This window comes from Triturus cristatus, chromosome 1_1 (assembly GCF_964204655.1).
Source record: "Triturus cristatus chromosome 1_1, aTriCri1.1, whole genome shotgun sequence".
Classification (NCBI taxonomy): Eukaryota; Metazoa; Chordata; class Amphibia; order Caudata; family Salamandridae; genus Triturus; species Triturus cristatus.
In genome coordinates this window covers 850,666,459-850,679,418 of record NC_140579.1, presented here as the reverse complement: position 1 = coordinate 850,679,418, position 12,960 = coordinate 850,666,459, and the positions used below count along the sequence as shown (strand labels likewise).

General features: G+C 50.7%; 1 pseudogene; it reads left to right on the top strand.

The window, feature by feature from the left end:
* Nucleotides 1–12,537: 12,537 nt before the first annotated feature.
* LOC146871185 (18S ribosomal RNA) overlaps nucleotides 12,538–12,960 on the top strand; it is a pseudogene marked incomplete at both ends in the record, with an annotated part of 634 nt that continues 211 nt past the window's right edge.

Below are 12,960 nucleotides of genomic sequence, written 5' to 3'. Positions count from 1 at the left end.
AAGGCAGCACCCGGGCCCCCCCACAGGGGCCCCCAGAGGCCCGGGTCTGCACCTGCTGCTCAGCCCCTTCCTGATGGGCCTTTCCTTTGTGCCTGCTCGCCCCAGGAGCAGGCAGGGATGTGAAGCCGGCATCCCCCCCGCGCAGGACGGCCTGCCGGGGGATGTCCTGGCCGTACTCTGATCGATTTGGCACTCTCGGTCCGTTTAGGGATGGACTGCTTGGCCAGGCTCGGCTGTTGTTTCCAGCAAGGAGCTTCCTCCCCTCATGGACCGTCCGACTCGAGGGCCTGCCGCCTGGCGGGTGGCCCTTCCCCCTACCCAGCAGAGCGAAGGCCGAGCGGCCCTGGCAGCTCGTGCCCCCCAGTGCTTTGACCCGAGCGGATGGGGTCGAAGGCGCCAGGCCCTCGGATGCTGCTGCCCAGCGGGTTCGTAGGCCCCGTGCACCACGTTGTCACCCCTCTCCGCCCAGCACATTTCCACAGCAGCTTTGAACGACCGTTCCGAGGGGTGCCGCGGCCGCCAGGCTCCGGCACCCCTGCGTCTCGCTCAGGCTGCGCCTCGGCTCGCCTTTCCCTTCCGGGGGAGACGGCTGGTCCTGCCGGTGCCCATGTGACTGCCCTCCCTCCCAGGTGGGTGGGCTCCTTCCTCCATCAGGCTCCTGAGAGGGAGGGGTGCGCGAAGGTTGTCCGGTCGGGAGATGGGCACGCGGCCCCCCGACCCCAGCCCGTCAGCAGGTGCGGCTACCTGGTTGATCCTGCCAGTAGCATATGCGTGTCTCAAAGATTAAGCCATGCACGCGTAAGTACACACGTCCGGTACAGTGAAACTGCGAATGGCTCATTAAATCAGTTATGGTTCCTTTGATCGCTCCATCTGTTACTTGGATCACTGTGGTAATTCTAGAGCTAATACATGCCGACGAGCGCTGACCTCCCGGGATGCGTGCATTTATCAGACCAAGACCAATCCGGGCTCGCCCGGCCGCTTTGGTGACTCTAGATAACCTCGGGCCGATCGCACGTCCCTGTGACGGCAACGATACATTCGGATGTCTGCCCTATCAACTTTCGATGGTACTTTCTGTGCCTACCACGGTGACCACGGGTAATGGGGAATCAGGGTTCGATTCCAGAGAGGGAGCCTGAGAAATGGTTACCACATCCAAGGAAGGCAGGAGGCGCGCAAATTACCCACTCCCAACTCGGGGAGGTAGTGACGAAACATAACAATACAGGACTCTTTTGAGGCCCTGTAATTGGAATGAGTACACTTTACATCCTTTAACGGGGATTCATTGGAGCGCAAGTCAGGTGTCAGGTGCCAGCAGCCACGATAATTCCAGCTCCAATAGAGTATATTAAAGTTGCTGCAGTTAAAAAACTCGTAGTTGGATCTTGGGATCGAGCTGGTGGTCCGCCGCGAGGTGAGCTACGGCCTGTCCCAGCCCCTGCCTCTCGGCGCCCCCTTGATGCTCTTGACTGAGTGTCCTGGGGGTCCGCAGCGTTTACTTTGAAAAAATTAGAGTGTTCAAAGCAGGCCGGTCGCCTGAATTCTTCAGCTAGGAATAATGGAATAGGACTCCGGTTCTATTTTGTTGGTTTTCGGAACTGGGGCCATGATTAAGAGGGACGGCTGGTGTGAGAAGTTGGCCTGATATATGATGTCACTAATTCTAGTGTACACCTTGTATCAGTCCAAACAACCCTTATGGTGATTGGTTGTAAAGTCAACCTTATAGACCAGCTATCCTAGTGGTAGCATGGACAAGAGCAGTCTTAGGCTAAACTCTGTATGGCATGTGAAGCCAGCTGTTATACCATATGTAATCCCTTGAAAACCAAATGAAAGGACACCACAACAGATATATATAAAAATAGAATGTATTTATTCTAGTCAAACCCTCAGCACTCTTTATGAGATTCGAGGTAAGTACAACACAGTCTTATTTAAGCATACATTAAGTCACACAGGTAAGTAATACAGTTAGGCCCTAGGGGCCACGCAAACCATATACTTAGTAAGTGGTATAAGAACCACTGTCACGAACACAGGATAGGCCTAGGCCTAGGGAATCGCTGGGGCTACACTATACTACCAAAGGTTAGGAAGTGGGAGGCCCACGGGATTCAGGTGCAGAGTGGAAACACTCACGCGTAATGCGTAAAAGTCGATAGAAATAGTAGTTTTTAGAAATTAACAGTTTTAGGACACTTCTGGAATAGCTAGGAGTTCGAGACTTGGAAACTAGACCCTAGGATAGTCAATACCCTTGTGAGCACCGGAGTACTCAAGTTACCTAGCCCACGGGCTGCGGGTGCATAGGTGTGAACTTGCGTCGGGTTTCGTCGTTGACTCCTATGGATGCCTGAAGGGAAGTTGCCGACAGGCAGTCAGTGAAGAGTGTCCGGTGGATCCCAAGGATGGAATCAAGAAGGAAGGATACCTGCAAGCAGAAGGGACAGAGTCTAGGTCACCAGCCAGGAGCCGGGAAGGAACCAGGAAGGAACCAGGCGATGTCGTGCAGATGCAGGTGAAGAGGTGAAGCTTGTCGCAGCAGCCACGGGTACCAGGAGGCGTCGAGGACGACCAGGAGGCGAGCTGTCCCACGAAGGCTCTTGCTGTCGGCGGCGTCGATGTCGAGTTAGGACCCAACAAGCCTTGGCAAGCGGAACCCACGCAGAATGGAGGACTTGCTTCTGGTACAGACCAGGAAGGTCTGGGGTGCTTCTCTTTCACAGAGGAGCGAGTGCCAGTCTGGAGGAGCCGGACCAGCAAGGTGAAATCAAAGGTTCGTCGTCGCAGAGGTCACTAGCCAACGTGCCAGCAACCAGACAACACGTCGAGCAACTCAGGTGCAGAAGGGCCCCACGCAGAACACGTGAAGTGTGGGGAGCTGATCTTCTTTGCAGATGGTGCTCGGGATGGGGGCTTCTCAATTCCCCAAGCACAGCCTCAAGGAAGCCTCAGAAATCGCGCTAGTCAGTTACTAGCCACTTTTCCCAAGTCGCCGGTCCCACATCCCTAGTCGCCTCCACGGGTCTCAGCTTTGCTGTAGAGGTGGATCTGGTTCAGAGGTGTCTGGAAGTCTCGGCGCTGGTCAGTCTCTGCAGTCGTCCCTCGTAGGATCAGTCGCAAAGCAAGCAGCGGTCGCTGGATGGTGCCTGGTTGCCCAGGGTGGTCACTCCTTGGCCACAAGGGAGATTCTTCAGTCTTCTTCCTGAGGTCGAATGTCGAAGGTCCAGAGTTTCTGTTCAAGTTGCAGGTTCAGGATAATCTAATTTCTGCAGGGCTCAGCTACCTACTGATATACTGGGCTAGTGGGATGGGCTACCTGCAAGGTCCCTCCTATGGGTGGGACCCCCTTTCCTTTGTCCAGTTTCGCGCCAGAGCTGGGGCTGGAGTGCCCCAGCGCCGGTTTGAACTGGACTATGCATGGGACACCTTGTGTGCCCCAGGCAGTGTCTAGTTTCTTTCATCCCTCCCTGCCCCAATACACTAAGTCCTGTCTGGGGTGGTGCTCGCACCTCCCAAGGCAGGAAACCTATTGTCCAAGCCTCCCTCGCTGGAAGGACTCCCAGCAGCAGGAGGTCAGACTTGTGTCTGTGTCAGCAGCATCCATTTTGTGATGCTGGGGCTCTGGTTAACTTTAACCGGGTAAGTAGGTTTCAACATGTCTTCACCCTCTAGAAGGGAGGAATAATATCCTCATTGCCAGAAATGGTATGGGGGTATTATTCCAAAGTGTTAGACACCTTACACGACATGTTTTGATAAAGCCAAACCATAGTTACCATAACCGTTTAAGATTATAAGGTACTTTAAGAGTATATGGTAGGCTATATCATAGAACAGCTATAAGGACATGGTTCCGAGAGCTGCAGACAGGCTCAGCTCATGCTAGAGCACCATCTCACATGTTACCAAGCACTCTGCCTCCAGGATTGTTAAGGCCTGCCATAGGAGTGGCTGATAGGTACACATGTGTCTATATACAAGGTAGGCATTGGAATACTACACCTAAGCAAGGGCTGATTACACGACCTTGCCCCAGCTGAGTGATCAGCCAGTTGTGTCATAATGGAAGGCCAGCCAGGGGTGGCATAATACATGCTGCAGCCCCTGGTAGGCCTAGGGTACACCTATGCCCTGGGTACCTAAGGTACAATATACAGGGGCCAATAAGGTGATCCTTACCAATTGGGATATGCACCTAAAATACATAGTATGAATTTAGAGAGAGAACAGCTGGGCTGTGGGTCTGATTGGCAGGCCCACAGCCACATCTAAGTCGAAAACCAGTGAAGCAAAAGCAAAAAGTGGGGGTGAACATAGAAAGCAGACCCTACTCTCCTACACAGCCCCTCCCCCTCAAACTTAGGGACATTAAACTAACCTTGACCAGTTGAGTCTTCATGTTCTAAGTGGAAATATCTGGAGAGTCCATCTGCATTGGCATGGTCAGTCCCAGGTCTATGTGCCACTGTGAAGTCCATCCCCTGTAGGAAAATGGACCACCTAAGAAGTTTTGGATTTTCACCCTTCATCTGATTTAGCCACAAGAGGGGCTTATGGTCTGTCTGAATCTTGAAGTGAGTGGCAAACAAGTATGGCCTCAGCTTCTTCAGGGCCCAAACCACAGCAAAGGCCTCCCTCTCAATAGCTGACCAACGTTTCTCTCTAGGGGTCAGCCTTCTACTAATAAAAGCAATGGGCTGGTCTTGACCATCTACATTCAGTTGTGAGAGAACAGCTCCCACACCCAACTCAGAAGCATCTGTCTGGACTATGAACTCTTTGGAGTAGTCTGGACTTTTCAGAATAGGTGCACTGCACATGGCCTGCTTCAGGTCATCAAATGCTTTTTGACAGCTTACTGTCCACTGAACTTTCTTTGGCATCTTCTTAGAGGTCAAGTCATTAAGTGGTGTCACAATGGACCCATAGTTCTTAACAAACTTTCTGTAGTACCCAGTCAGGCCCAAGAAAGCTCTGACCTGAGTCTGGGTAGTTGGAGGAGTCCAGTCCTTTATGGTCTGGATCTTGCTCTCCAGTGGTTGAACCTGACCCCCACCAACTAGGTGACCCAGGTATACAACCTTGCTCTGCCCTATCTGGCACTTAGTGGCCTTGATAGTGAGGCCTGCCTTTTGCAGGGCCTCTAAAACATTCCTCAGGTGGACCAGGTGATCCTCCCAGGTGGAGCTAAAGACAGCAATATCATCAAGATAAGCTGCACAGTAGTCATCCAGACCTGTAAGGACTTGATTCACCAACCTTTGGAAAGTGGCAGGTGCATTCTTCAAACCAAAGGGCATTACCACAAATTGATAATGTCCTCCTGGGGTCGAGAAAGCAGTTTTGGCCTTTGCATTCTCAGCTAGTCTGATTTGCCAGTAGCCTGCTGTCAGGTCAAATGTACTCAAAAACTTGGCAGCTGCCAATCTGTCAATTAGCTCATCTGCCCTAGGTATTGGGTGGGCATCTGTCCTAGTGACAGCATTGAGACCTCTGTAATCCACGCAAAACCTCATCTCTCTCTTACCATCTTGGGTGTGAGGTTTTGGCACAAGAACTACAGGACTAGCCCAAAGGCTCTCTGAAGGTTCAATGACTCCCAGCTCCAACATCTTTTGTACCTCAACTTTTATGCAGTCCCTGACATGGTCAGGTTGCCTGTAGATGTAACTCTTCACAGGCAGACTGTCACCAGTGTCCACCTCATGGGTGCACCAGTTTGTCTGACTTGGGGTCAGAGAGAACATATGTCTGTAGGATTGCAGAACTTATCTGCAGTCCTGTTGCTGATGATCAGTGAGGCTGTCAGAAAAGACCACACCATCAACTGAGCCATCATCAGGGTTCTGAGTCAACAGGTCTGGGAGAGGGTCACTCTCTTCCTCCTGCCCCTCATCTGTAGCCATGAGTAAGCCCATGTCTGCCCTGTCAACATATGGCTTCAATCTGTTGACATGAAGCTCCCTGTGGGGGCTTCTGGGAGTCCCAAGGTCCACCAAGTAGGTGACTTCTCCCTTTTTCTCAACAATAGTGTGGGGTCCAGACCATTTGTCTTGGAGTGCTGCTGGGGCCACTGGCTCCAACACCCACACTTTCTGGCCTGGCTGGTACACAGTCAGCACAGCCTTTTGGTCATGCCAATCTTTTTGGAGTTCTTGGCTTGCCTCAAGGTTTTTAGAAGCCTTCTTCATATACTCTGGACATAGTGGATTATGTACTTGGCCTCCGCTCCAGGATGGCAGTTTGGGTTGTCTGAGAGATCTCTCCCATCCTTCCCTTACTAAACACAGGGGTCCCCTTACAGGATGCCCAAACAAAAGCTCAAAAGGGCTGTAGCCAACCCCCTTTTGTGGGACCTCTCTGTAAGCAAACAGAAGGCAGGGTAAAAGGATGTCCCATCTTCGCCTAAGCTTGTCGGGTAAACATTTTATCATCCCTTTTAGGGTCTTGTTGAATCTCTCCACAAGCCCATTGCACTGTGGGTGATAGGGTATAGTGAATTTGTAGTTAACACCACACTCCTTCCACATTGCAGTCAAATATCCTGACATGAAGTTGGCACCTCTGTCAGAAATAACCTCCTTTGGAAAGCCCACTCTGGAGAATACTCCAAGTAGGGCCCTTGCCACAACAGGAGCTGTTGTGGTCCTCAGGGGTATAGCTTCTGGATACCTGGTGGCATGGTCCACTATCACCAGTATGAATCTGTGCCCAGATGCTGTTTGGGGGTCCATTGGTCCTACAATGTCTATCCCCACTCTCTCAAAGGGAACCCCCACCACAGGTAGTGGTATGAGGGGGGCCTTTGTGGTGCCACCTGATTTGCCACTGGCTTGGCAGGTGACACAGGAGCGACAAAACTCCTTGGTATCTTCTGACATGTGAGGCCAGTGAAAGTGAGGGACAAGTCTGTCCCAAGTCTTGTTCTGGCCTAAGTGTCCTGCAAGGGGAATATCATGGGCCAAGGTAAGAAGGAAGCCTCTGAAACTCAGTGGTATGACCAAACTCCTGGATGCACCAGGCTTGGGGTCTCTAGCCTCTGAGTACAGTAGCCTTTCATCCCAATACACTCTATGGGTACCTTGAGCATTCCCTGCAGCCTCAGCAGCAGCCTGCTGTCTGAGGGGTTCAAGAGAAGGATAGTCTAATTGTGCCTGCCTCAGATCTGCCCTTGAAGGTCCCCCTGTCCCAAGAAACTCAACCTGATCAGGTTCAAGTTCTACTAGGACAGTTCCTTCAGGGCTCTCAGAATCATCCTCCTGTGAGGGCTGATCCACCACCTGAGACAGGGGGGAAGGCACAGCCTTTACCCTACTGCTCTTTCTCTTGGGTTGTGTCTGGTCCATTGTCCCAGGATCCAGCACTTGTTCAGTGTTACACTTTTTGGCCTGTGACCTGGTCACAGCAAGGACATGTGCATCTATCCGCAGCATCTCTGCATGGGTCCTATACTCCACTTCAGACCAAACTGAAGTTTCAAGGTCATTTCCCAACAGACACTCTACAGGAAGGTCTGAACTTACCACAACTTTCTTGAGGCCAGTTACCCCTCCCCAGGAGAAGTTAACAATTGCCATACTATGGGAAGTAGTGGCATTGCTAGCGTTGGTCACTAGGTAATTCTCACCTAGCATGATCTGTCCAGGGTCCACAAAGGCAGGTGTCACCATTGTGACACTAGCCCCTGTGTCCCTGTAGGCCTGAGCCATTCTATGGTTGATAAAAGGAGTCTGTCTGTACTTGCCCAGGTTACTGGGACCCACAGTAGAGGACAAAGCTATGTCCCCATCACAGATCAGAACAGCCTGAGTAGGTATCCTGACTAGGCCAGAATTCTCCTAATTTCCCAGGGTTAACCCTACTACACCCTTTTGCTGGGAACCACCACTTACAGCTGGACTAGGGGGTACAGTTGCCTTAGGGGCAATGGTGGCTGTGGTCTTATCCTTTTTGGTGCACTCACTAAACCAATGTGAGTTTGACTTACAATAGTTGCACCATGGTTTCTTTTGGCCATCTTTCTTCTTATCCTTTTTGGAACCACCCTCCCCCTGAGCCTTTTGGGGGCCTGGTGAAGACTTCTGGTCTTTTTGTTTCTGATCATTACCCTTCTGGTCTGCCTTTTTCTGATCACCGCCCTGGTTCTGGTTTTTCTGCTTAACTCTAGTCCTGACCCACCTATCTGCCTTCTTTCCCAATTCCTGGGGAGAAGTTAGGTCTGAGTCAATCAAGTGTTGATGCAGCAGCTGGTTTTGACAGTTATTAAGGATTTGTTCTCTCATGATCAAATTATACAATCCTGTATAGTCCTTAACCTTACTACCCAATAACCAGCCTTCCAAAGCCTTAGTGGCACAATCTACAAAGGCAGTCCAGTCCTGAGTCTGTGTCTTCTGGGTATCCCTGAACAACAACCTGTATTGTTCAGTGGTTAGGCCAAACCCATCAATCAGAGCACTCTTCAGGACAGTTGAATTGTCAGCATCCTCATCACTAACTGTGAGGAGCTTGTCTCTACCTTTCTCAGAGAAGGAAAGCCACAAGATAGCTGCCCACTGACTTTGGGGTACCTGCTGTACTTTGCAGGCTCTCTCCAAAGCAGTTATCCATTTGTGGATGTCATCCCCACACTTGTAGGGAGGGACAATCTTGCTCAGGTTTCTATTATTATAGGTCCTGTCTCTATCCTTAGGGATATTGCTGCCACCAGTGGGATCTAACCCACTTAACTTCTGCTCTCTGGCCAGAGCAAGCTTCTCTTTGGCAAGGGCAAGTTCTTCCCTCTCAATCCTCAGATTGGCTTCCCTCATTCTGGCCTGATGCTCTCTTCTCTGTGGAGAAGTCATTCCCCTGTGAGAAGAGGCATTGGAGCTATTAGAGACATGGGAGTCGATAGATTCCCTTGAAGGGGATCTTTCTCTCTTGCTTCTCTGGTTAAGTCCACTTGAGGGTCTGAATGGGGGGACCCCAGTCAGACTCCCATGTAGGCTTAAGTTAGCCTGGCTAAGTCTCCCAACTTGGACCTGGCTGTCTACCTCATCTTCTGATGTCCCTTCTGACTCATCTGTAGTGGGTAGACCCTCACCTGTACCTAGGGTACTAACCTGGGAGGCTCTCTGAGCATCATACTCCTCTAAGATCTCCACTAGTTGAATGAGGGTAGGGTTTGAACCCTGTTTTAACTTTCTGGAGGTACACAATTGTCTAATCTCCTGAAAAGTTAGGGTATCATATCTAGAGGGGATCTTTCTAGGATCTACCCCTCCGGAGAGAATCAACTTGATCTCCTCTCAGAGACATGATCTAGTGAGGGTGTGGTGTGTGCACCTACCTAAACTAGTTGTATCTACTAAACCTCTCTAGTAGTTGTAGTCAGGGTGTGCTAGGCCCTTCAACCTACAACAACTAAGTCCAGTAGGACTTAAGTATTTATAATCTATGTTATATGTACCTAACAATATCTATGTGATCTTTCAATTTAGTATCTCAAGATTACAATGGTATTAACAACAGCAAGCTCAGATCCCAACCGCTGCTCACCAATGTGAGAAGTTGGCCTGATATATGATGTCACTAATTCTAGTGTACACCTTGTATCAGTCCAAACAACCCTTATGGTGATTGGTTGTAAAGTCAACCTTATAGACCAGCTATCCTAGTGGTAGCATGGACAAGAGCAGTCTTAGGCTAAACTTTGTATGGCATGTGAAGCCAACTGTTATACCATATGTAATCCCTTTAATACCAAATGAAAGGACACCACAACAGATATATATATATAAAATAAAGTGTATTTATTCTAGTCAAACCCTCAGCAGTCTTTATGAGATTCGAGGTAAGTACAACACAGTCATATTTAAGCATACATTAAGTCACACAGGTAAGTAATACAGTTAGGCCCTAGGGGCCACGCAAACCATATAATAAGTAAGTGGTATAAGAACCACTGTCACGAACACAGGATAGGCCTAGGCCTAGGGAATCGCTGGGGCTACACTATACTACCAAAGGTTAGGAAGTGGGAGGCCCACGGGATTCAGGTGCAGAGTGGAAACACTCACGCGTAATGCGTAAAAGTCGATAGAAATAGTAGTTATTAGAAATTAACAGTTTTAGGACACTTCTGGAATAGCTAGGAGTTCGAGACTTGGAAACTAGACCCTAGGATAGTCAATACCCTTGTGAGCACCGGAGTACTCAAGTTACCTAGCCCACGGGCTGCGGGTGCATAGGTGTGAACATGCGTCGGGTTTCGTCGTTGACTCCTATGGATGCCTGAAGGGAAGTTGCTGACAGGCAGTCAGTGAAGAGTGTCCGGTGGATCCCAAGGATGGAATCAAGAAGGAAGGATACCTACAAGCAGAAGGGACAGAGTCTAGGTCACCAGCCAGGAGCCGGGATGGAACCAGGAAGGGACCAAGCGATGTCATGCAGATGCAGGTGAAGAGGTGAAGCTTGTCGCAGCAGCCACGGGTACCAGGAGGCGTCGAGGACGACCAGGAGGCGAGCTGTCCCACGAAGGCTCTTGCTGTCGGCGGCGTCGATGTCGAGTTAGGACCCAACAAGCCTTGGCAAGCGGAACCCACGTAGAATGGAGGACTTGCTTCTGGTGCAGACCAGGAAGGTCTGGGGTGCTTCTCTTTCACAGAGAAGCGAGTGCCAGTCTGGAGGAGCCGGACCAGCAAGGTGAAATCAAAGGTTCGTCATCGCAAAGGTCACTAGCCAACGGGCCAGCAACCGGACAACACGTCGAGCAACTCAGGTGCAGAAGGGTCCCACGCAGAACACGTGAAGTGTGGGGAGCTGATCTTCGTTGCAGATGGTGCTCGGGATGGGGGCTTCTCCATTCCCCAAGCACAGCCTCGAGGAAGCCTCAGAAGTCGCGCTAGTCAGTTACTAGCCACTTTTCCCAAGTCGCCGGTCCCACGTCCCTCGTCGCCTCCACGGGTCTCAGCTTTGCTGTAGAGGTGGATCTGGTTCAGAGGTGTCTGGAAGTCTCGGCGCTGGTCAGTCTCTGCAGTCGTCCCTCGTAGGATCAGTCGCAAAGCAAGCAGCGGTCGCTGGATGGTGCCTGGTTGCCCAGGGTGGTCACTCCTTGGCCACAAGGAAGATTCTTCAGTCTTCTTCCTGAGGTCGAATGTCAAAGGTCCAGAGTTTCTGTTCAAGTTGCAGATTCAGGATAATCTAATTTCTGCAGGGCTCAGCTACCTACTGATATACTGGGCTAGTGGGCTGGGCTACCTGCAAGGTCCCTCCTATGGGTGGGACCAGGAAGGGGAGTGGTTACACCCCCTTTCCTTTGTCCAGTTTCGCGCCAGAGCTGGGGCTGGAGTGCCCCAGCGCCGGTTTGAACTGGACTATGCATGGGACACCTTGTGTGCCCCAGGCAGTGTCTAGTTTCATTCAACCCTCCCTGCCCCAATACACTAAGTCCTGTCTGGGGTGGTGCTCGCACCTCCCAAGGCAGGAAACCTATTGTCCAAGCCTCCCTCGCTGGAAGGACTCCCAGCAGCAGGAGGTCAGACTTGTGTCTGTGGCAGCAGCATCCATTTTGTGATGCTGGGGCTCTGGTTAACTTTAACCGGGTCAGTAGGTTTCAACATGTCTTCTCCCTCTAGAAGGGAGGAATAATATCCTCATTGCCAGAAATGGTATGGGGGTATTATTCCAAAGTGTTAGACACCTTACATGACATGTTTTGATAAAGCCAAATCATAGTTACCATAACCGTTTAAGATTATAAGGTACTTTAAGAGTATATGGTAGGCTATATCATAGAACAGCTATAAGGACATGGTTCCGAAAGCTGCAGACAGGCTCAGCTCATGCTAGAGCACCATCTCACATGTTACCAAACACTCTGCCTCCAGGATTGTTAAGGCCTGCCATAGGAGTGGCTGATAGGTACACATGTGTCTATATACAAGGTAGGTATAGGAATACTACACCTAAGCAAGGGGTGATTACACGACCTTGCCCCAGCTGAGTGATCAGCCAGTTGTGTCATAATGGAAGGCCAGCCAGGGGTGGCATAATACATGCTGCAGCCCCTGGTAGGCCTAGGGTACACCTATGCCCTGGGTACCTAAGGTACACTATACAGGGGCCAATAAGGTGATCCTTACCAATTGGGTTATGCACCTAAAGTACATAGTATGAATTTAGAGAGAGAACAGCTGGGCTGTGGGTCTGATTGGCAGGCCCACAGCCACATCTAAGTCGAAAACCAGTGAAGCAAAAGCAAAAAGTGGGGGTGAACATAGAAAGCAGACCCTACTCTCCTACAGCTGGGGGCATTCGTATTGTGCCGCTCGAGGTGAAATTCTTGGACCAGCGCAAGACGAACCAAAGCGAAAACATTTGCCAAGAATGTTTTCATTAATCAAGAACGAAAGTCGGAGGTTCGAAGACGATCAGATACCGTCGTAGTTCCGACCATAAACAATGCCGACTAGCGATCCGGCGGCGTTATTCCCATGACCCGCGGAGCAGCTTCCGGTAAACCAAAGTCTTTGGGTTCCGGGGGGAGTATGGTTGCAAAGCTGAAACTTAAAGTAATTGACGGAAGGGCACCATCAGGAGTATTGACAGATTGATAGCTCTTTCTCGATTCGGTGGGTGGTGGTGCATGGCCGTTCTTAGTTGGTGGAGCGATTTGTCTGGTTAATTCCGATAACGAACGAGACTCCTCCATGCTAACTAGTTACGCGACCCCCAGCGGTCGGCGTCCAACTTCTTAGAAGAACAAGTGGTGTTCAGCCACACGAGATCGAGCAATAACAGGTCTGTGATGCCCTTAGATGTCCGGGGCTGCACGCGCGCTACACTGAATGGATCAGTGTGTGTCTACCCTTCGCCAACAGGTGCGGGTAACCCGCTGAACCCCGTTCGTGATAGGGTTTGGGGATTGCAATTATTTCCCATGAACGAGGAATTCCCAGTAAG